We start from the raw sequence: 26,500 nt of genomic DNA on the forward strand, positions 1-26,500 counted from the left end.
AACCTGATGATTAGGCCGTTGCTTAAGGACTTCCCTAACACTCATGAAACCGGTTTAAACGTAATCTGATTTTGTGCAAGAATTTGTTGGTAATCGCAATTTTCAAATTGAAGCTTTGTCAAGTACTTTTGTACAATCAGAAGTGATCAACAAGTACAACATATGCATCACAATCCAGGCTGGTGGGTCAGCGCCAGGCACAAGCATGCGATCTAACTTGGCAAGTTCCTTACAGCGGAATATGGGTCTACTCTTCCTGGATATATATATTTTAGTGGTGATGTTGTGACCAAGATACATTAGGTTGTCTGTAAAATAGCCAAGCATATCAATAGCCTGATCCCTGTATGCCTAGGGATAAATATCAGGAGTTGTAAGGGAGTGGTGTGCCCTCCACTGTTGAAAGAATAAAGAATCTGAAATGATGGTAATGGGAGAACCTGAATCAGCTAGCATGTTTGGAATGAGCTTAAAGCCAAGGGTGACTTCACAAACAGGAGTTTTAACTTTGCTGACATCAGTGACAACATCTGAGGTGAGCACTTAATCAAACAAATCGAAAGTACAAGCCTTCACAGTGGCATCCAGACTATAAATCATCACAGATGCTTTGGATCTTCTGCAGATAATGTAAAACTAACTGATTTTTTTGCAATCAACACAGTGTTTGCCTTGAGCTAGGAAATGAGGATTATTGCCAATGTGATTCCTAGAACCACCCCTATACCGTATAGTATTTGATGCTGGTAAATCATTTTTACCACCTCTATGTTTCACAGAAATGGTGTCAATAATTTTGAAAACATTCACCACTGTTGCAGAAGACATTGCATTATGTTCTAGAGTAAGGAGCCTATTGGAAATAGTGGAAAGTTCAATTGTCTTTACAATGTGTATGACTTCTGTAAGAGTGGGGTCTCTACAAGACAGTATTCTCTCTTCATTTTGTTGTGAAAATAAACTATAGACAAATTGATTTCTAATGTACACATTGAAAGCAATTTCAAAATTGCATGTAGACGCTAAATGCAGAAGTGCTGAAGTGTACTCCTCTACAGTTTCTTCTGAGCTCTGCTTCCTTCTGAAAAACTTGAAACACTACAAAATAACATTGGGTTCTTCAGAAAATAGTCTTTGAAGACTGGCAATGGCTTCGGCATACTTGTCCCTATCACCAGAAAATTCAGATGGAGCTTTCACAACATAGAGATTGTCAATAAATGGTTTCCCCTCTTGACCAAGGTGGCTGAAAAGTAATGTTGCTTTGTATTTAGATTCAGTAGCTTCATTAAGTATGACAAGCATAATATTTTCGAAGGTACATATCCATGACTTTCATTTTATGCATGGTTACCCCAGATGCTGGAGGAATGGTGTGCTTTGGAATAAGTGAAGAGCTAAAGTCATCTTCAAAATTGAGTAGTAGGTGATAAAGGGCCAAGCAATAAACAAAACAAGCAGAGCACAGCTGTAAATGTACATATAGATATCCAAATCAATGATACTTGTAGTAAGCAGTCCAATGCAAAGTGATTGTTGATGAAGATAGCCTGTGTATTTAAAGTTAGCCCAATCCAAGATGGCTGATATGTTTACTATCTTGAACTCACCCAATCCAGGATGACTGACAGTAAACTAGCATGTGGATAGCCAAAATAGCTCTGTGGATGTAGATCATATAGCACAAACCCATCCAAACACTGATTAGTTAATTCAAATGTAGCCTGAGCATATCCCAAATAGTCCAAACCCACCCAAAGAGTAGTCAGTTCATCCATGTACCATAACAACACACAGCTGTGCGCAATGTGAATGACCAGATGTGATATTGCCTGGAAATGTGCAGTGGGGACAGTGCAAAGCCCATATGAGGGTGGTTCTTCAGCTTAAAGCAGGGCGCTGCCACATAGATACAGCCACATGGATTAACATAGTCAGCAGCTGTACTGAGGTGAGAGTAAAATGCGTCAGTGGGCTCCTGCATGTCCGCTTGTGGTCAAATGTGAAGAGATGAGGCAGAGACCAGCAGGTAAACTTCTGAGAAGATTTATACTAGAAATGAGGAACCCAAGACCAACTAGAGCCCCTCCTCAAGGATGTCCAGAGTCAACCGCTGAAGCGGCCAACAGGGATTCCATGAAGAGAACTGTGCTAGAATATGGACTGTAGATCAGAAAAAAAGAAGCAGTGATCAAGCAATAACAAAGAAAAAAGAAATAAACCATCATTGGTACAGAGGCCTGGGTACCAATGATAGTTGATGTTTGATATATTTTTTTTTGATATGCCGTTAAAAAGACTTAAACACAACATTTAGAATCAGGTACAAATACTGTTTTTTGGTTCCAAATTAATACAAATTGAACATGGACCAGTGTTTTCCTCACACAAATCTCTCCAACTCTTCTCTGGAGGAATTTGAAGAGAAAGTGCATGTTGAAAAGGGGAAGATGAGACTGCTCAAACCTGCATATTACCCTCAATAAGACATTTGGGCCTAGATTTACAAATAAATCAGCAAAAGCAGCACAGCGAGTGCAGTCCCTGTGATACATTGCGTGAATGGGAGAGCAGAACAACCCCATCTTCATAAAAATGTGGCACTTTTCTGCTCTCTGCCTGTGCTGGCACAATTTATGCGTTCATGGTTCAAGGGTGCCTGTGTTGCTGTCAGCATAGGTTTTTGTGTAATAGGGTGCTTTTTCTGCACAAAGTACTATGCTGAAAGGCAATTACCTGTGGTGCTGAAGGATTCTAGACACATGCAAAGAGGAAAAAAGTAGGATAAAAAAATATTTGGAATCTTTACCCCTGTCCCATGGAGGTGTGGGATTTTGGCACAAATTCATGTCTACGAGACTTCCCAGATAAGGAATTGAATCAAATGCAACACCCATAGTCCTACATAGCGCAAATGAATGCAATGTAGTGCATTGCACTGCATTACTTTTGGTTACCGTTCAACGAAAATTGTGATTTGCGTTTGATTGTAAATACCAACTCAATACTTTGCGTCTGCATTAAAAAGTAACACAAATTGTTTGTAAATCTGAGCCTTAGAATTTTGAAGTGCCCAGTAAGACTATCTGAGGGTGATCCAGCAGCATGTGATAAAGGTATTTCTTAGAGACGTCTTTATCCATTGCCTGACCTGCTCACTGCACAATGAGGGGCTTAACATTTATCTCATCTATATGAGGTTGTCTGTTCCAGTGCTCATAATTTGCCCTACGCCCTTTCACCCAAAGCTAAACATCTACAATATTTTTATGTGCATGCTTCTGCTATGTGTAATGCTTGGGGTATTCCCTGATACAAGGGTTAGGGCCCAAGGCCCCCATGCACAGCAATTCATGATGCAGACACTTGTATTTACGGTCTGGAACTGGCCCAGGCCACTTAGGCCTGGTCCCTATTATTAACAGTGACACCTGTGGTGGATGGGTGTGGGGTGAGTGTGGAACCCAGCCCTCAAGGACTGGCTGGTGGAAACATATTTTTTTCTAAACACTAGTCCGTGACCAGCCGATCACAACCCACAAGTGGTTCTTCTGGGTAACATATTCAGACAATTCACACATACAAAAGCAAAGAACCAATGTGCACCACACCAGTGGAGTCTGGCCCTCTCTGGTAGTATTTTTTTCTATTGCCTTTGGACTGCGACTGCCACTTCTTTTCATCCTAAAAACGCCTCATTTTTATTTCCTCCTTCTGTTCTTCCTTTCCATGTTCTTCTAAAAGGAGCCCTCTCGTACCTATCCAAAATTCTATTGAATGTGTTCCCATTTTCAAAAATCTATTTTCCTGACCTTTTCAAGGCCAGCTTATTTCAAAATGCTGCAAAAGAAAGAATGGTGAAGTGACTATAGCGTTCCTTACACCTACTGAAATGTTTTGAAAACCCCTTTCTGACAAGGTGCGCCATTACAGTGATAATGCAGACTGACATTTATAGCTTTGAAATTCACAGGGCTTATTGTACAACACCGCGCTATATAATTGTTCATTTCATGCTCTCATTTTTCAAAAGCCAAACAATGAAGACAATTACCAATTTACATTAAATTCCCTATCTTGAACAAGATAAGGACATTTAAAAATGCATCTATGCTTTGTTTAGTGTCCGCCTGATAAATTAGCAGCAAATCTTTGTGCAAAGTATTTCTGCTGTTTAAAGGAGAAGCGAACAGCACGCGTCAGGAAAGGTCTGTGTGGTGGGTTGAAGGTTCACCCAGCTCTAATGTATGCGTGTCTTATCTCCATAATACACACAGGTTGAGGGTTTGTCAATATTCCTCAAACTCTTTTGAACATTTATCAGTCAGCATTGACAGCTCTGACAGGATGAGCTGCCGCTGCATACTAAACACAGCAACACAAAGCGAATCATTCTTCGGCAGGTTATTACTTTGAAATGATTATTATTTCAGATAAGTTTCCTACATATATTTAATTCAGGCCGTCCACCATCTAAGACGTGTTCAAAAATGTGAAGCATAGCACTTTGATTTGCATTTTATCTTCTGGCTGCACTTGTAATATTAATGTCTACGAGAGGCTTTTTTTTAGTAGTCGAAAAGTCTCTGCTGATTTCTTTCCCCGCAAACACCACTGCGGGATTTGAATCTTATATTGTGATATTAACTGCATACAGTGTTGCCTTTTGGCATTTACATTTAAGATATAAAAATATAGTTGTGATAGAGAACAAAAATAGTATTTACAGTTTGATCGTAGGGGTTTCAGATTGCCATGTTCGCAGACTTAAAATCTGCCTTATTTGGTTGTCTCCAAAGGTAGCAGCAGTTTTCAAAGAAGCTGGGGGTATATTATCAAGAACAGCGTTAAAATTATCGCCGCTTTAGCAGCAGGAAACTGCCGCTAAAGCGGTGATAATAGGCTTGATAATATGCCTTGTGAATTCCCATAGAAGCCCATATTCACACCAGAACATGGGCTTCAATGGGAATTCACAAGGGCATATTATCAAGCCCATTATCGCCGCTTTAACAGCAGTTTCCCCTATTTTTGTCATTTTATTTATTGTTCCACAGTAGAGTACAAAAAACAATACGACTTATAACAATAAGTTATAACAATATCACAAATTCATATATGGTCAACGATATTTGTCCAATGGAGTACCTTTATCAGTTTCCGACCTCATCCCTAATAACATTATGGCGGGTGTAATCCTCAATGGGCTCCCAGTGATTGTAAAAATGCATTTCTCAATATCCATTATAAATCTGGACAGTTTACAACAACTAAATAAAATATGAAGGTTATGAGCATTATCTCCCCGGCAGCAGAAACATTTTCCATCATGAACACTCCCCCACTTAAACATACAGGCAGGTGTATAATAAAAATCAAACACAGTCTTAAAGAATTGTACTTTCAAATTAGCTGAAATTAACACAACTCGAGATCAGGCAATGGCATCCTCAATAGATATATTATGCTCACCTAAAATTTTGACCTAAGTCATCTCCTCTATATGATTATAATAGAATAATAGAGAATTGGGAGCAAACATAACTTTCTTCCAAGATAAGTAATCAAGAATTTGGAGAAATTTAAAAAACTGAACATTAGAAAAATTATAAAATGTCCTAGTTCTTCAAAAGACATAAGTAACCCCCCCCCCCTTTGCACAAAAAGCCCCTATTATTGTAATACCTTTATTCCTACATGCATGGTTTACACTATCCCAAAAATAGGGGGAAGAATCTTCACAGCATTCATGGGTGTGTAATATGATAATTTCTCCAATAAACAAAGTGTTTGCATTCTGTTACATACTTTAAAAGCTTCTTCCACAACTTTAAATCTTGTTCGCTTGAAATAACTACCATCAATATCTTTGAATAGGCATTGTCGAGCCTCAGATCAACAAAATCTCAAAAATGGAGGGCACCTCTGCTGTATAGGCCATTCCTTCACCGATCAATAAAATCCACATTTTTAACAAAAACATACATAAAAATCTAAGGCAAAGTCCGGAATGGCTAGGCCAACTCTCTCAACTGGAAGCATCGTAAATCTAATGGCTCGTCTTGATTTGCCAGGAGCCCAGATAAACTTCGCACACAGAGATTGAAGATGTTGCAGCTGAGCACCTGCCACCTCCAAGGGAATTGATCTAAGTATATATGAAGCCTTAGGTAAAATATTCATTTTAATGATGTTGCTTCTACCAATTAAGGTTAGATGTAACCGTCCCCATGTATCAAGCGAATCCTAAACACACTGTATCAACGCATTCCAGTCAGCATCCAACACCTCTTACATTGATGTCCTTTTTTTAATGCCCAAATAAGTCACCTCTTTTAACACTCTAATATCCTGCAAGGCAATGCTTTCTGAACAAAGCATTTGTGTTTTGGTCTATTCAGTTTATAACCAGATACCTGGCCAAACAATATTGCTAGTTGTGCATTCTCTTTAAGTGCAAGAGATGGATCAGTCAATGTCACTGCAATGTCGTCTAAATAAGCGAAAACAGAAAATGGGATGTCATTTACATAAAAAGGTTTAATGCAGGGATTTGCTCAACAAAAGGATTAATATATAAGGCAAACAAAAGTGGCGAGCAGGGGCAGCCTTGCCTAGTACATCTAGTAATTCTCGCAGATTCTGATAATAGCCCCATAGCAGTAATTCTGCCGATCGGTGCGGTATATAAAACCTGTAGAGCAGTCAGGAATCCCTGTCCAAAACCAATACAACTCATCATTTGCGATAAATACTCCCACTCCACCCGATCGAATGCTTTCTACGCATCCAATAAAATTAGCCCTAGATCTCGGTTTTCGGTATGGGCTTTGAGGCAGTTTCCTGCCGCTAAACAGCGATAATTTTAACGTCGTTCTTGAGAATATATCCCTGGACCAACTTTGGTGAAAAGGTAATTAGACAAAGTAGACCATGTTTGCGGAGAGATCAGGCAATATAAAGGTATTTGGCAATGTCTGGAAACCTTGGATGAGGTAGGGAAGCTCTGAGGGGACAGGAGGACAGTGTATAGGGCATCTAGGCCAGTCAGAGATTTATTATTCCATGCTTTCCTTTCTGGAATATTTTTGATGAATGAATTATCATATCGTTATGTATTGTTGATATATATACATGATTGTATTTGTTTATTATGACACTGTACCTCCAAATTATAAAACAAACAAACAAAAGTACACCATGTTCTTCAATGCTGCCAGAAATCCTACCTGCATATATGGGTGAATACCCCCTGAGTGAGAGTACACAGGCAGTATCCCCTAATGTGCTGTATTACCAATCCCAGCACATTAGGAATACTATTTACACATTTGACTGAAGTCTGCTGTCATTTTCATATCAGGTCGTCATGGTGTTAACTCTATTCTACATGGTTGTGAAAGAATCACTCTTGATTCAACAACAGTGCGGCAATAATGTATGATCGGGTCACCTCAGCATCTCTGACCTTTTTAGGACTGAGGGAGGAGCCAGAGGCCTCTCCACTGGCAGAACATCTGCCACTGCTGAATGTATGTCAGAATATCGATAACGAAAATATTGTCTGACGTAAATATTTGAACGGATGCAGCTTTAATAAATAAAGTTTACCGATTGGGAATACATTGGAGTAGAGTCCACTAGACTACCACCTACTTACCCCAATGTTGACAGGCTGGATTAAGGACCCCCTCCTCTTTGCAAACCAGTTACCTCCTTCAATGAGGTGTTGCTAATTGAGTAATTGCTAGTGACTGCAATTGTGGTTGCATACCATTGCTAGATATCACTATGATTCAAAATTGGATGGGTAAGCCCTTTCACACCTCTTTCAAATTATCGTTCTGAATGGAATGTAAACCCCAGTTTATAAGCTGACAAGCCTTTCCTGACTCACAAAATTGGTCTTGTGGTTGCAAACCCTGTCATTTTCCGAATTGGAAGGTTCATGATTGAAAAATGGCTTTGTACATCCGGCCCTTAATTCAGATTCCCTGATCATCTAATATATGCAGTCTCTGATAAGACACCACTGCCTTTTAAGATGTGACTAGAATGTCTACAATAGCTACTATAATCACAAAAACAATTAAGAACGGCATAGAAAGAGGAGCTTTGGCTCCTTCCTTTGTTGACATTCTTTTATATATCATTTGATTGATAAGTTGTGTTAGCCGCCCATGAAGTTGTTCCATTGCTCATAACTGATAGAGATATTGTTAATCCAGACCTTGTATCAAATACAGTAGAGAGGGGATTTGCATCTGGAAATTCGGTGACAAATGCTTTAGGAAGGAGTTTTACACTGAGAACTCTCTAACAAATATAATAGGTATTGGGTTCCTACTAATTGCAAGGTAGATATACAATGATGTTTATTTTGATTTAATATGAGATGAACAGGGCTTAAATTCACCTCTATATTATTATATATGCATCATAGTCTCACTGTGTCTGCACTTGGTATTTTAAAATGCATGTACTATTTTGTCTCATTTGCTTTATAAACTCAAGGCTAATTGTGTAATTTTATTTGTGCTTGTACTCTAGAGGTTGATTGTTCATTACTGTTGCTATTGGAATTGATTTAAGCCTGATAAAGGTCAATGAATGCTTGGCAATGCTAGCTGACATGGGGAAAGGTTTCTGTTTTAATTAATTTTCCAATAAACATTCATAGTTTTAACAGACTGTACATCACAATGGTAGTTGTACAAAGGCAGAGTTTAAGATGTATTTGCAGAGTGGTCTGTCAACCGGGGCGAGTAGATAAAAATAAAGAAGTTTATTATGTGGAAGGCATACTTGTGCATTTCTAAACCTTTCATCAAGAATCCAGGCCTTAATATTTCTGAGGGCAAACTTCAGAATGCTCACTCGTTATAGAGATGGTGCATATTCTGTTCATCAGAGAACTAAAATGATGGTTCTTTAGATGCAACTCCTTCATCTATTTTTCCCCATTTGGAGTCTTGAACAACTGAAAAGTGGTTCTGCTACATTTTTCAGGAAAGATTCAAATATGCATAGGAATAAAAACTTTCCCAAACACTGCACCATTGTTCACACAAATCAGTAGGTAAATCCATATAAGGTCTACCTTCAGGTTTCTTGAATCCCACTGACTCTTCCAGGAAATACAATGGGCTGTGGCCAAAATCCTGAAAAGAGCTACAGCAAACAAACTACTACAGCAACAATGTGATCCCTCCAAATAAATGGTGATATACTTACACTTGTGTTTAGGTGCAGGTTTCTGCTTTCTTCCTTTTGAATACAACTGCATTTTTAAGATTGAGAGACAGAAACACCTCTAGGCAAGAGGAGCTTCTTTACTCATCCTAACCTGCCCTTAATCAAGGTCTGACTGTTTACAAATATAACCTAGCATAATGCTTATTAATCTATGATTTCTAGTACACTCAGTGGTCTATTTGGGCTTTGAACCGGTTAACTTTGATTGCCTTGTTGCATAACACAGAAATAAAATTGTGTGTACGTGAAGCCTGTAAAATCCTATGCATCTCCCTCTTTTCAGCCTCTGTCTTTCTCTCTCTATCCTCCTCTTTGCACCACTTTTTCCTCCCTGATCCCACTCTGCCCCTGGCCCCCCTCCAGCTTATGGGTTCTGCAACCCATTTGTTCCCTCTGTTTCCCCCTCTTAGCTGTCTCTTTCTCTCTTAATACTTTGCTTTGTACCCCATTTTTCCTCTCTGAGCCCCCTGTGCTAACCTGACACCCTCCTTCATATCATGGGTTCTGTTCTTATTTGTTGTCTCAGATTTCCCTATATGCAGCCTCTGTGTTTCTCCATTTTTCCAGCCTGTTCTCACTGGCCTATGGACTCTTAACTCACAGGCCCGTACTGACTCCCTTAGTCTGCCTTTTAGCCCAAAAGCTGAGTGCTCCTTGACTAAAATCAAAGTGCTTGTTGAGAGCTATGGGAAAGCATTTTTGGTGTTAAACTGTGCTTTTCTTTATTTCTAAAGAGACATTTCACATGTTTGTGATTTTTGTGCAATTCCGCCCACTATTAGTAAACCTTTAGAAACCATTTTCACGCCTCCTTTATCTCCATTTCCCTCTTTATACCAGCTTGTGGATTAGAAAGCTGACCACACCACTCCTCCAGGTGCACTCATTGACCTGATCCTGGGCACCCAATTCCCTTGGCCTGCAGCTGAGCCTATGAGGCTGAGAAAGCTTTACAAACCCTCCCTCCAATGCGTCTCAAGCAATGAGTCGAAGCTAAGTCTAAGGGCAGATAGTATAAGTGCATTGGCTGGATCAGTACATGCCAGATAGGGCTGAGGGACAGATATGCTGCACATTTCACTATCTACAACCAGACTCCAAGACACAGCCATGCTAGCTAGCTCACACTAAACCCACACTACTCTCTACCAATAAACAAGGTTATCCACCCTTTACTCACATACTAACCAAACGCTACACAGATGTATAACCTATCGCTTGATGCCCTTCCATCCCTAAACTCACACACCTACACAAACCATAACTATGTACTACTACACAACCAAGCACACATTTTTCTACCATATCATTAAAACAAAAAACTCACACAATCTTGCAACTTCCCACTGTGTCTAAACAAAACCCTTTCACTACTCCCGCCTTCTCCTAGCATCACCATTGTCACCACTCTGAACCCTTTCTTCAACCATCTGGATACCACATTACCATACAACCATCCTCTTCTTCTCCCACACAAACAATGGCAACACTCTTTCAACACTATCCTCCACTGTTTAGGCACATTCATCCCACTACACAGCATAGAATCATCTCTCAAAATAACTACTTCCTCACGCTCACACTGCTCCGAGACTTTGGGGCATATTATCAAGATAGGCGATAACATTATCGCCGCTTTACCGGCAGAAAACTGCCACTAAAGCGGCGATAATGGGCTTGATAATATGCTCTATGGAATTCCAATCGAAGCCCATTATCTCCGATTTAACGGACGTTTTCTGCCGATAAAGCGGCGATAATTTTATCACCTGTCTTGATAATATGCCCCTCTATTCTCAAAGACAATACTATGTCCCTTCTCCTTTAACATACACAACTCAACAGGCTTTACAACATGGAGGTGCACCACAATTAATATAATTTACAAAACAATTTAAAGAACCATTTCCAGAATATTTTCAATTCTTCTCTTTATTTTCAAAAAACTGTCACCAGTTTACAGCAAAAACAGCAACAGTGTTTTATCCATGGCAATGGACTTCTTCAGGACTGTAAGAACATTTATACAAGAAATACATAAATGCATATTCTAAAAAGCACACATAAAAACACCCAAGAAACAACATCAGACATATTAACAACAGACATTTAGACAAATCAAGGACAGACAATTCAAATCAATTACCACGCCTTAATAGTTCTAAAAAGAAAGGTTTAAAAAGGAAAACCCTTTTCCTACCCATAGGAGACAAATTACATATGATGAAAACATACCACCCAACATTAAGAGTTAAAAACATACTACACAAAATTTGTGGTTTACATTTATGGACTACAAAGCCAATCCAATGTCATCCCTATATGGATCATAATATTATTCTATTTACAAACAATTTTTTCATTGCATATGTGAAAACATTATCCTATTTGTGAGCAATTACATCATCACTTAAGCTAGTGCTGCAAGGGAAGGGAATTGAATTGCAACATTTGCTATCATTCCTCCACATCGCATGTGTCACAGGAGAGAGACTGGGAGGAGCTGGAGGGCAGTTTAACAGCGACACTTGTATGCTATATGTTAAGCAGCCAGAAATATATGGGCAACTGTGTCCAGATGCATTAGGATAAGGAACATCAATGTCTCCACACCAGAGGAACTCACAGCCTGAATGCTTGTTATAACCAAAACAAAAAAATATGTGCTAGGAAAGCACATCTCATATAATCAATATATTCCTACGAAGGTAAATTTCCATGCTCATGTTGACGATTATGGTTCAAAAAATAAACACCACTCATAGGTCACAAAAATAACAGCTTCATATAGATTCATGAATAAGCTAATCATGCATCCCATTTGGCAACAAGAAGTATATAATAATCATTGTAAATGCAGAAAGACTATATATTCTAATGAAATGTGAACAACCACATTTCATTGCTCTTATAAGAGAAAAACTATGGGATGTCTCACCCAAAAGTATTACAGAGTGCAAATCGTACACTGGCATCCACCCAGGGATTTAAGTGGGCAGGGTCTCAACATTGGTGAGCACCAGCAGTTTTTTTAAAAGGGGCCTCAAAACGGGTCTCTATTGGGCCTTGTTTTGTGCCCTGGCACAGGCGGTTCTTTTCTTCCCAGAATGCAGTGACAGCAGGCACATCGATGTGGCTGCTCACACGGCTCATTTTTCACTAGTGGAGAAGTTACGGCATGACGTCATGCCAGGTGAGCGTTGTAGGGGAAGGGAAATCCTTTAAAGAGAGTCATTTACGCTCTGGATTCCCCTTCTCTTTATGAGACTCAGGAACAGCAACATTGTCATGGTCTCACCAGGGCTTTAAGTGTAAGCTTTTTCAATATATGTACAAGGCATAGTTGCTGCTTATTTATCTTATACAACTAACAACCATTGACAAAGTCAATAGTCCTGGCTTGTTTTGGGTATGAGTTACTTGTTGTATCATATATCTGGATGCAGTGACAGAAACCGCAAAATACAAGTTGGGCGGCACACTAAGGTAAGCACATGTTTTTAGATTACATGTTTTTAAGTCAGGCCCTTAATTACATTGGCCACGCCCCTTTGAGAGACTCCCCAGTTTTTCCATCCCACTGAAAGACCTGCATCCACCTATCACTGTCCAGTCAATATTCGGACAAAAAATATGTATCCCATTTGGTATGTATAAATACCAGGGGTCCATCCACCCCGTTGTGGCACCTTTAAATAAAGAAAGAGGCACCAGCTCAATAAACCACAGGATGAACACCCTTTCTTAGGTGGCAGGCCCCACCCTTACTGTCCATTCCTTAATCTAAAATGTGCAGAGTCAATTAGTGCTAATATCAAAGGGCCAAGTACCAATCCATTCGAATCTGAGTTCCACATATCAACAAGAGAAAAATGGCACAAAAAAGCAGTAATTGTGATCACAGTAAGTGCTCATAAAATCGAGAACGTCAAATAATAAGTGGCATCGCTGACATAAAAGAAAGAAGACTCATACTACCTCCTGCCAGCATTCTAGGAGGTGCTCAATCCCTTACAATCGCATTCAATGGCCAGGACTGTGCATGTTAGAAAAGTTAGGAAGTGACCACTAGCCGCAGTCGGTAGGGGAGTACCTGCCGGGCGGTAACGTATGGAGGGGGAGGGGCAGGTGGAGGTTTGTAATCTATGGATTATGGAGGTTAACAGGTAAGTAAACACATAAATAAATCAAATGAATTTCGTTGTGCGTACTGCATCCCCAAATGCAATGCCGTGCACGCAGTGAAATTCGTTTTATTTATTTATATGTTTACTTACCTGTTAACCTCCATAATCCATAGATTACTAACCTCCACCCTGCCCCTCCCCCTCCCCACATCACCGCCCGGCAGGTACTTCCCTACCGACCGCGGCTGGTGACCACGCAACCCAAAAAGAGATAGGTGCAGGTCCATGTACTGGGTGAGGAGTGTAGAGACTGTATATAGTCCTCTGTGATGCCCTCGTGTCAAAACATATAACCAGCGGTGTCAGGCCCCTGGTAGCACGTATTCCGGTTCCATGCAACCCGTAAAACATGAATACAGGGCAGGGTGTGGGACGAGCTGCTCTAAAAATGAATAACCGATGATGTGAGGCACCTGATAACCATACCCCCTGGCGTGTAAGGGGTCCCCGTGATTCTCCCCCACTTGCGCTGAGATAGTTGCAGTGTCGGAAAATAGGGCGTGATTTTCAAGAATTCTGCATGCAACCATAGTAGTTTTTTTTAAAGGGGGTGAGAGAAAGAGAGGGGGGCTGGGGTGAAGCACCCAAGAAAGTATTGGGTCAGTTTCCCCATGTGCACTTACTTAAGTTGGTGCATAAACAGCAACTGGAGAGCCCGCTCACACACCCTGGGGCATATGTACAAGGAAGTGGAGGAGAGAGGCATTAGCCTTCCTTTCTTAACGCCTCTCTCCGCCACTTCTGAAACGCAAGGCTGCACCATATTTACAAGAATGTGGTGCAGCGTTGCCTTTCCCCCTGTGATGGTGCTAAGTTTAGCAAATTAGCTCCAACGCAGGCACCTTGCACCTGAGTACAAGGGTGTCTGTGTGCAGGGGAGAATTGTTTATGTGTAGGAAGGTGTCCCTTCCTATACATAAACAATCCTAAAAATGCCATTCTTTTACTTTCATGTGTGCTGCTTCATGCAGCACACATGAAAGTGACAAAATGGAATTTTTTATACAATTTTGTTTATGTACAGGAAGGGACACCTTCCCATACATACACAAACAATGACGTTTTGCTTTTTCAATATATAATGCACAAGGCAGCACACGTGGAAAAAGCAAAAACGAGTAGAAATAATGCATTTCTCCTCATTTCGCCATCTTAAGACCAGTTTTTATCCTGGGCTTAATTTTGGCCCTGCCTCCTATGTACACCACCCTTGTACATAGGGAGCAGCGTCAAAATGAATGGGTGTTGTGGTGGAACAGCCACTGCAACAACCACTGCCCACCCCTTTCTTGCTAACCATAGAGAAAGGGAGCCATATGTACAAGGCAGCATTTAGCCATGTTGAGTGGCTTAATGCTGCCTTGTACATATGGTGCAGCCCCTATCGCCACTACAACGTTGCTATATGTGAAAGAGCCAAGCGAAGCCTGAGCATCCTTCCACAACCCTACTCAAGTGGCCCATGGTAAAAGTAAATGCCTCACACCTGTTCCTCTTGGTCCTCTGACTCACACTCAACTCCTAACACTCAAGTCACTACCAAAATACCAGATAATACTACCCATGAAAACTAAAACAAACATACATACAAAATGTTTCTATACAAAATCTCATATATTTAAAAACTGTCCACCATCCCAACATACCTACATGCATTCACGTTTCTCTAAGTAGCAGAATAAATAACACACATTTAAATCCAATGCCACCTCACACTCTGCATGCAACAAATACACCAATCACTTAAACCACAAACACACAACACTCATTTACCCAAATATCATCCATTGCTCAATTCAGAGCCACGCTACATACCCTCATGTGCCACTACCACCCCTCACCCACACACTTTCTAACTTCAACATAGGCAAAAGAAAGAACCTCCATAACAGTCTTTATAGCCCTCCTCCCCTTGTCTATCGCCAAACAAGCCTACCTTTCACAAACAACACCACAGCCCAACACCTCAATTCCAAGCAGACACACCACCACCCACACAAAAAATAAGCTTTTTGAAGGAAGATAACGATAAGAAAGCAGCTGAGGCAGTCCTCATCTGGGGCCACTAAAAGTGGGTGACAAGCCTGTCAAAGGTCTTATGCTGCGCCAGATCTCCTGCCAAGGGTACCTTATGAGCCAGAGCCAGTAGGAAGGCCCTGTAACATTGAGGAACCACCAGCACATGTGCTGCCTCATGCACTGGTGCCATAGGCTCATTGTTTAAGGAGGCCGTTCTCCTAGTAGTTCAGGTGATCTCCACAGGTGCCTGGGCATCCGCCTGCTGGCTCAGCTCTTCTAGGGTTGGGCACTCTCTTTATCCTGTGAAACTCCTTGTGGTGGGCCCATCCTCATCGTGCCACTCAGCAAGCTCAGGCAGGTCTCCTGGTGAGGCAATGTCCTCCTTGGTCAGCTCCTAGCTGCTTCCTCTGGTGCCCCATCTACCTGTAGTGTTGGTGTTTCAGAGGTTTGTTACCATGCCGCCTGCCCTTCCTTTTTATTTCAGCTGCCTGGGCCATTCTTGACACTCCTCCTGGGCAGCCATGGAGCGAGTGGTCGCGCACCCCCACTCAGGCTACCCTAACATTTACTGGTGTGACTTGAGTTCCACCTCCTTCCAGACAGTGTGCTCTAAGTCACTCCCTAGCAAACAATCCACAGGCATGGCAGGGCTCACTGCCACCTTAAGAGAACCTCAAACCTGCCACCAACTCAAAGGGTATCAGAGCCATTGAGTAATGGCTTTCACGGTTTTCTGCTAAACTAACCTAGTGAAATACATTGGGTATCTCCTGCTCTGAGGGCACCTGATGACACGTGACAGTAGTCATACTGGCTCCTGTGTCTCTCAGACCCTCAACTCTCTGCCCATTGATAGTGGCCCACTGTCCATATTATACATATTGGCAAAGATGTAGGCCTCAGATACCATCTCTCAATCACACAGGGATACAAAGGTAACCTCAGTTCCACCCCTACACTGTCTGGGACCATCTCCTATACCTCAGCTTCCACCCCACACTGACTGGGACCATCTCATTCCTAAGTGCTTTACTGGCCAACCCCTGGGACTGTCCAACACTGGGAGGTTGTGCCTTTTTGGAGCACTTAGCATCTCCCTTAATGTGCTCATTCTGGTAGCACTCATAGCACTTAAGGAAATATTTACCAGTATTTTTGCCCACAATGCCTTTCTTTTGGTGGCCAGATTGAGAATGGGACACTTTCCCTTGTGAACTATTTTGGGGGCCTTCTGGTGACTTTTTATTGTTTTTATCTTTGCCCTTTTTCTTCTAGTCATAATTGCAACCCCCTCTTTTTTCACTATACCCCTTATTTATTTATTTGTTTATTTATTTATTTTTAACACTTGTAAAGCGCACTGTGACCTAACATCATCCTGGCGCTAACATATGTATACCGACCTGGGCTACTGCTAAACGGTCTTGTCAGGGTAGCAAAGTTATGCACTATGGAAGAGCCAAGGGGCATATTATCAAGAAAGGGCCTTACATTATCGCCGCTTTTATCGGCAGGATAATGGGCTTGTTAATATGGTAATGGCTGTTAATTGTTTGGAATTATTTTGTGAATCAACTTTTTTTTTAAATATAATGCCACTTGAGGTATAGAGTAGGGGTGATGATATTCAGCAGCGGTTGGGCCCACGGCAGAGTGGCGTGGTTTGGGAGTGGCATGCACCAGGGGGGATGGAAGGATTACAAAATTAACCCAAAAAAAGAAAATAACTTACCTGCTTCTTGCTGATATCCGCTCTGCCTGCTCTTCTCTTCTCCTTCCTGCTGTGTATGTGCTGAGGCTCCAAGACTCATCACGGCCAATCCCAGCATGCTGGCCAGCATGAGAGAAGCACTGGGATTGGCCTGAGCCAGCTTGTTTTCCACTCCAAAGAGGACTGGGAGTCTATGCTTGCTGTACTTTCCACCAGGAAATGCAGCTCGGGTAGGGGGAAATGTCAACGCGCATGATGGTTTGTTAGTCTTAAGATGGCTGGCCAAACTGTCATGCGCACTGACAACAGTGCTGCCCACCACTCCCCTTCTGTGCCTGTCATGGCATGGCCCCGCCACCAAAGGCTCGACTCAGTCTAGAGGAAAGAAAAAATTATAGTAATACTATTTTATTATCATTTTATTTTTCCTTTCCCTCATCTGGTCAGCGGGAGGGGTGGTGATGCTACTCCATCATAGCAGAGGAGCCGGCGCTCACATTTCATAATTCTTTTCTAATGTAAAATGCATGCAGCCTGTGTGATATGGAAAGCATTACATTGTTTAACTAGGTGACAACTCCACATTAAGGCATTCTTCACTTATACAATTCAAGCAAGATACTGAAGGAATGCTAGTTGAGTAAACTATGTCGCTTTGCAGCCGGACATAACTCTTTTACAGCTCCAGAAATATATTCTCCTCAAACCCAGTGCTTGATTTGAGCCGGAAGTGTCCGGTGCTTGGCACCGGCACTTAATTGTCAACACCAGCACTTATGACAGCTGCCCAATGGTGTTGCTTTTTGTATAACTTAGAGATGATAAGAACAACAGTTGTTTATTATTTCAATACACATTAAAAGCAACTAATAGGTGTCACCCAAGCCATTCTTATTGCTTTGGGGACATAGAACAGTGTGAATTGTCTTATTTGCAGCAGTGAGATGGGTAGTAGTTGGGAACGTACCGTAACTGGTAGCCCCAGCAGTGGCAATGGTGGTTTAAGCTGCAATGGCCTCCTGGTGAGGTGAGGGCGCTGATACTTACTGTTTTACAAATTAACCACTGCTCAAACCAGACTTTTTCATGTGGAAAAATCTAACTGACTGAGGAAAAAAACAAGCAAAATAAGCAAACACTGACAACAGGAATTACACAAGTGCCACATAATAAAAGAATTATCATATTCGAGCAGTATCCTGAATAATTTCTGGATGATTATTTTTTTCCAAAGGATGAAAACATTGTGCTTAGGCTTAGTCTGCCTGAGATCGCAAACCAGAATGATATATCTCCTCTGTGAGTAATTACTTATTGCAATATTCATTATGTGCAAATGTTATATATTTATATTATTAATTAGGCGCAGAAAATGCCAGTGTTTAATTGAACTAGTATCAATATAATTTATGCAGTTGATACAGTGCACTTTAGCATTTCATGCACTTTTACATCATATTTGCACGTTATTTGATAATAATGTTAATTTGTGTGCGTTAAATGAGTCAATAAACAATAGGTGCCTGTCTTTACATATAGAGCCACGCATATAACCATATTACAATCCTTGTATTTTATCACGCTAACTGTATTCATGGGTTGCCATCTATTTCTCTGTTGGATAGCAGGCCCCAGTCACTTGAAGTATTTGTTTAATAAATAAACATGAAATATGTTTCTTGATTTTCTCTCCTCTGCCAGTGCTTATTATTGAAAAGTGCTAGTTAGCAAGATTAAGGTAATTTTTTTATTGTGAGATTTAGCTTGCTTAATTATTATTATTATTATTATTCAGCTTGTAGAGCCGCTGGGTACTCCAACTGTGTCCCCGCGCTAGAGCACCATTAAGACCACAGCCAACTGGCCCAGACCCCCCCCCCCCCCCCTAAGAAGAAGAGGCCTACTTTGGGTCCCCAGGGGGGTGTTGGAAGAGCCAGGTTTTTTTTTTAACGGAACAAAGTCTCTGATGGGCAAGTCCTTAAGTCCACAGGTAGGTAATTCCAGGACTCAGCCTTAAGGAAGCCAAAGGTGCTGCCTTCTGCCCGTACCTTCCGCACCTTAGGCACAATCATCTTCACCGTGCCCAGTGACCTCAGGTTCTGAGCAGGTCTATAAGCGGTGGGAAAGGGTGCAAAAATCTTGGGCATTTCTCGTTGAGGATCCTATGGCCAAAATACAAGGCCTTAAAGGTGACTCTAGCCTGCATAGGCAGCCAGTGTAATTCCCTCAAGGCCGCCCCCACCGAGGACCGTCTAGGCATATTCAGGATTAGCTGAGCTGCCGCATTCTGAACCTTCTGTAAAATGTTCAAATTTCTTTTAGTCTCCTAGGTAAAGGATGTTACAGTAGTCCAGATGTGATGTAACAAGGGTTTGTACAATGGTTCTTTGGCGTCAAGTGGGAGTAGGTCCAGGAATTTTTGCAATATTTTAAGAATACCAAAGCAGGTTCTTGCTACAGTTGATATCTGCTCTGAATAAGAAAGGGTATAATCGAACCAGACTCCCAAATTCTTTACCTTGAACTTGGGGGTTGGAGTAGGTACCAACTCCTCCGGCTACCACAAATGTGACCATAAGGAGGGCTGCTTGCCAGCTAACAACACCTCCTTATTTCCCGCATTCAGCAGCAGGCAGCTGAATTTTATCCAGTTAGCAAGTTCACCAAAGCAAACCTTGAAATAAGGTAATGTTCCTGCCCCCTGTTCCTCCAGGGTAAAAATCAACTGAGTGTCATCCGCATATGACTCCATTTTTTACCCATGTCAACACAATATCTGCCAGAGCGCACATGTAAATATTAAATAGGGTAGGGCGTGAGCCGAACTCTGTAGTCCACTCCCATATACAGCCACTGACCCTAGCCTCCCCTAGCCATTCCAGCAGAAGTCCATGGGTGGGCGTGTCAAGCGCAGCACTCCAAGATCCAAGAGGATCAGTTCAGTTTTTCTTCCCTCGTCGACTGCGGTTAAATTTTGCCTGTGAACACGTGGCGAGTAGGGATAGGACAGAACCTCCTGTACCAGGCAGAACTACATGTTGCTATATTCAAGGCTACACGTCAATACATTTCTCATTTGATGTTAGGAACCTGATGAGTCTACCTGCTCCCAGAGAACCTTGCATTCTGATTGGACTGCCTGAAGGAAGTTGGGTGGCCAGAGCTTCCAGAACCATCAACTGTGGATTATTTGTGTGTTTCTTAGAGTAGTTTGGCAAATCCTGTCCTGACGTCACTGAAAGAAGACCTTTCTTAACTCTGCAGATTCCCTCTGCCCAGAGTGTTGAGCTTTGTGCTTTAATGCCTGTTTCTTTTCACTGGACCTTAATTTGGCTGTACTTTCCATGTTTGAAGCTTTATTTAGATTAGGAAATTTCCTTTATGGAACCAATCCACTTTATATTCTGTGCTTTGTACTTTGTTACATTTTGCATATTCTTCTTAAAAATATAAAGATTAAGATTGCATAATGATATGTGGATGTGTATTGCTTTTGGATACATTGATTTTACTAACTGATGGTTGTTTGCAACCTGACTAATTTTTGCCACTAGACCTTTATGGTTTAGACACCATCTTCTCTGTTGTTATCGTAGAGCCGAATTGGTTTCACTGCTATTGAAATGTATTGCTGATGCTAGTTCCTATCATATGATTTCAGCTAACAACCATAGGTCCATACGTCTAGTACAGGATCCTGTGCGAAAACCATACAAAGATATTTAGGTATAGGAAAATATGCTTAATCAAGTGCTAGCAGAATGAGGATGTCTTCTCACTGAGGTGGAGAGAGATAGAATAGTCCATATCTAGAATGTGCTGCAGTACAGCATATGTCCCTAAAGTCTATGTCCAAGTTTGGAGCATCGGAGGTCTTTCAGAGGTTTTGAAGGTGGTTGAGATGACCGATAAGAGAGTAAAAATAGGGTTGTGTGCTGTGAATTGTGTATGTCAACCTTGCGGTGTTTGTGCTGAAATTGTGCATCTTACAGAGTAGTGTCTATTGAACATCCAAGAAGGATTCAAAGCTGGACAGAAAAGCTGATGCGCTGTTCTATATATATTGCTTGTTTTCGTAAATGCATATACTTAGTGTGGAGCAGTTGAAGTTATTATCATACTCATCACAGTCTAAGATCCCAGAATATATAAAATTCATTTTTGGGTCAACATGTCTGATAAAGTTTGTAGCGGTGGGCCATGAGGTACCACCAGCCACATAATTGAGGTAGGGAAATGTAAATTAATGTTGTGGGCGTACTTATAGAGATTTGTGGAAGTGGATCATGCTGTACAGAAGAGAAGCTACACTAGTCAAGGTGAATTACCGCTAATTTGTGTGTGTGATAGCTTTGAAAAAAATGTATTCCCTGTTTAACATTCTTGAGTTAGTGATATCCTAGCATTTCTTTAGCGGAGCTGAAAAGAGTTATTTGTTAATTTTACCTGCTTTGGGGTCCCTGTAAAAGTTGAAAAGGAGGGAGAGCAGCTGCAAGGTGCTACAACTGATGTCATCAGGTCCTGTGCTGATATTGGTTGGTTAATGTGAGTCAGCACTCCACATAATCATTACGAAGTACAATATTACACGATGCAAAAAAATCATTCCATTTAGCAGGTCTGGTTTCAAGTATCTTTATTTAATTTCTTCTTTAAGATCAGCGTAGCCAACGCGTTTCGTCCCTAAGGACTTCTTCAGGGCAAAATTGAAATAAAAGGGGCTTTTTTTTGTGTCACTCAGTGCTGAAGTTTGTAACAAACCGCTCCCTTAGAAGCAAACTTTTGTGCAGTTAGGATTTAACTACAAGAGGCTTGTTCATGTACTTCTTCAATGTTAAAATCTATGGCAAGTACTCTCTTTTATAAAATAGACTTCTGTGCAGCCGTATTAATTTTCGCTGATTTGTATGGTGCTCTTGGTACGATCATATGGACCGCATGATGGAGGGACTGTTCTGCTAAACACAAAAAGACCATTTCCTAGACCCTTACAGGGAAAGCGATACAGATAGCACCATACTAATCAGCAATTGTGCCCAGTGTTTTGTTATGTTTCATAGGATCTTTGATCCTAGGAGGTTTAGAGGTACTGAACCTCAGATTCTCGGCACCAAAAAAAGTAGCCCTGACTTCGACCCCACTAAATGATAGGTGCAGTCATCTTTGCCTCATACCTCTTTCGCTTTGTGCTTGGTTAAGGTGAGTGCAGCACTGGTACTAGTCATGACATCATCTAGTGCCGTGCTGTAAAAGGCTTGCATAGAAGGTGTCACACAGAGATTGGGCATTAATATAGTTACATAGTACATTGTGAGTAGTTGAGAATCACCAGTTGTTTATGTTTAGACTTATTCATACCTGATTGACGAAGAAACTGCAATAATGAAACATTTTTGAATATTGAGAGATTTGGTAAGGGGAGATGTGAAGGTACCAGTCTGACAAGTGAGTCAGTGCCTTTGGAAGGAACACCTAGCCATTAACTGGCTATCAGAGTCAGACTCCACACTTGTATTTGGTGCAAACACCGTAACAAGATCACTGAGGAGACTTTACAGTTTCCTCAATTTTGTACTTTTAAATTGAATATAATTGAGAATCTGAGAGGAATGCTGAATGACATGAAGCCACCACCTCGACCAGCACAGTATGTGACTTTGAATGCTCCGGGATGGGCTGCACATACATAGAATAAAGAAAAATATTATAGAAAAGCTAGGAGCACAGTTCATAGATGGATAGATGCTAAGTGGGATGAGAAACAGCAGGTGGAGAGAAGAGACATGATTGAGGGAGCTAAATTAAACCCTGTATTGACAGGTGACAGGCCCAGAGAAGGAGAGCGCCGTGAGAGAAGGATAAGGATATCTGGAACAAATCCAATACTTATAGTGATTCTGGTGATGATTTCTAGAGGGATTTACTGCCCTCCCAACCATATCCCTACAATGCAGTTCTGCGCAGTAATGAAAACACCTTGGTAATGGTACTGGTAATAGTGTAACTGCACTCGTTGATCCTGTATTAACTTATTCAGGAGGACCTACACAACAGGCCCCTCTAACTCAAACAATGCATACAGTGACAATTTATTTTATTACTGCCTCATTTGTGTCAATTCCCGTTGTGCTTACCCATTATAACAACACAGACTGTGACTGTCCCTGTGGTGACCATTCAAAATGCCCCAGCACCAGTCCCTGCAGTCTCAGTTGCCATTATAGGAGGTACTATTACTACTACTGTTGCCATGACTCAAACCTCATAGATAGTTATTTAGTAAGTGTCCCCAACAACAATTTTTCAGGGTACTGCTGGATTTTCTGATGTAGGAATACAGCCTCAAAGTGGGAGAGCATCTCCAGGAAGTAGGGAAACAGAAGATGTGTGTTAGAAATGGGATTTTCGGTTGGCTGAGGTATGCACTCATGCCAGGCAGGGACCACCACTGTAGTCAGGGTAAGCTAGGCACACACTAAAAGATAAACTGTGCTCATCCTCTGGGAGCTCGGCACAAATCAGTCAGGTTTATCTAAAGAGGCAATGTGTAAAGTATTTGTACAACACACACCCAATGTATAGAAGTTGAGCTAAGACATTTTAACAGAATAAATCCAGCCAGGCGCTTAAAAGAAAGCAGAGCTAAAAAGGTTACTTTGGGTCATGCTGGACCTGTGCACAGTTCAACCCGACAGAGATTTAGTGCCGGCTGGCTACAGGACCTACGCAGGTGCTGGTGAACAAAGTACCTTTCCTGGTCTCAAACAACGAGATGCGTTGATCTTCGACATGCAGTGAAGGCGATGCATCAGTTCCAAAGATGGATGCAGGAATCGAGAGGCACCGGGTGATGCACCAGATTCTGCAACGCAGTAGAGGGGACATGTCAAGCCCACCAAGCTGCAGCAGCGATGCTGCTTTGTCCGATGCGTCGATCTCTGGAGGCAAAGGGCTGGTTCTGAAGCGATGCACAAATTTTACTGCAAGCAGGTCGATGTACCGGGTTCTTCTACACGCAGGCAGGAGATGCATTGAAATCCATGCTGCAAGTATCTGGGACACTTTCAGTGAGCCAGGCAAAGGAGAAGGGGTAGTAACTTCGCTATCCCTGAGTCTCAAGGAACAGGAAGCAAGGCAAACAAGGTCTTGGGGATCACGTGGAGTGAAGGCAGAGTTAAGCTCGACTTCAGTTCAGTCAGAGAGCAGCAGGCAGCAGGGCAACACAGGAGAAAATCAGGCCTTCCTAGTCTGCAGTCCAAAGATGAGTCCTTTAAGCAGCACAGCAATCCTTCTGACAGAGGTTCAGTTGAAGAACGGGAAGTGTCTGATTTTAGGGTGTCGTAGACCCAGTACTTATACTTAAAAGTACCTTTGATATTGAGGTTTACTTCAAAGCAGCTCTCTGAAGTGCACGAGGATACCTTTCAACCCAGTCCTGTCTGTCAGATAACTATAGGGGTAATCAGTCTCCTTTGTGTGGGGACAGGACACAGCCTATTCAAATGAAGGGTTAGCCCCCTCCCTATCATCCTGCCCGGGCAAGGCCATAAGAATGCAGATGTATGCAGATAGGTACCCAGCACATCTATCCTTCCTGTGTTGTGGCTGTGTAGAAGAAATGCACAAAGTGTAGCTCTCTCCCACCCCAGACGTCTATTGGACACCTGCTGTCCACTTACTAAAAGTGCCCTTTCTACAACAGTAGTGTTAAATCCAACTTCATCAGTAAGAAGAATTTATTATTACCATTCCAAATGTATGAAACATGAAAAAGCTAATCCTCTCTGATAAGGATTCACAGCTTGAAAGTATTTTAAGCAATTCCTAATGCTAGCCTATGTGAGGAATAGGCCTCACAGTGATGAAAAATGAAATAGGTTGTTTGTCACTAGCCAGACATACAAAACATAAAGGTATATGTCCTACCTTTTACTTACAAAGCACCCTGCCCTAAGAGTTACTTACGGCCTACCTTAGGGGTGACATATGTAATAAAAGGGGAGTTTAAGGCTAAGTAAGTGGTTTAAAATGCCAAGTCGAAGTGGCAGTAAACTGTACACACAAGCAATGCAATGAATGGCCTGAGATGGGATTAAAAGGCTACTTCTGTGGGTGACACAATTAGTGCTTCAGTCTACTAGTAGCATTTGAAATACAAGCCCAGGGGAATTTGATATACCACTTTACATGGGACTAACAAGTACAACAAATATGCAAATCAGGTATGCACTAATGCCATCAGGTTTAGGGGAGAAGCACATGCACTTTTGCACTGGTAAACAGAGGTATCGTGCAAAGAGTCCTAAGAGAATCAGCAAAAACAAGAGGCAAAAGGCAAAATGTCTCGGGAAAGACCACCCTCAGGATGACAGGTCTAACATGGTGGATGACAATCCCTTAGCGAGAATGACTTTAAGACCTTTAGATGCTGCTAGATTAATTGTAGAACCAGATTAGCTTATTAAAAGTAACTTTATATTTGTCTCTCGAAGATAATTATCAAGAAAACAAGCCTCAATACTTGAGCAAGGAAATCATATGATATGCTGCGAAGGCACATTAGAAATTTGCATGATTGGTGAACGAGCACAATATTGATAAATCTAAGAGTCCTGCCTTGAAGAGGAGTTCTAGGGTTTATTTAAAAGAGGAAACAATCACTATTATGAGGACTTCTGTGCTAAACATACATATTAGGGAACTGATTGATACTACACATAAATGGAGCAGTTTGGGCAAGAAAAAGGACAGGGGTATCAGAAAGGACAGTAGAGAAAAAAGGAAGATACAGGGGAACTAAGACATTTCGCCTCCAATTAATCCTGAGACAGGTGCATACCCTTTATGGGAAACACACCAGGAATAGGATATGTGCATGTGCCTTGGAGTAGAGGTGATCTTTCTCTATTTACAAAACAATTCCCAAAGTGGAGGGAGAACCCAAACTTGTGGTAGACTAGAGTTGATTGATTCATAATCAAGGTTTTGTGGGAATATTTGAACTCTTTTTCATCGTTGTTGTTCCCAGTGATATGTGGGTTGAATGAAAGGTGTTGGCACAGGGCCAAATGCTGGGCTCCAGAGAGTAGCTCAGACAAATGCACCCTCTCCTGAGGTGATGCAGAAGTATGAACAGGTGATTATTTTGAAAGGTCCCAAAGAAGGGGATTGGTTGGTTGAAAATCAAACTATTTCAGGAAGCTAAGGAGTCTGTGCATGCCTACTATAAGCAGTTATTGCAGGTGTGTCCAAACCATAGCAGTGTTGACAACCCTGAAAGGGGTTATATGAAAATTTGTATATCCCAGTTCATCCTTGGTTTACACCC

The sequence above is a fragment of the Lissotriton vulgaris genome, chromosome 4_1 (assembly GCF_964263255.1).
Source record: "Lissotriton vulgaris chromosome 4_1, aLisVul1.2, whole genome shotgun sequence".
In the NCBI taxonomy this organism is placed as follows: Eukaryota; Metazoa; Chordata; class Amphibia; order Caudata; family Salamandridae; genus Lissotriton; species Lissotriton vulgaris.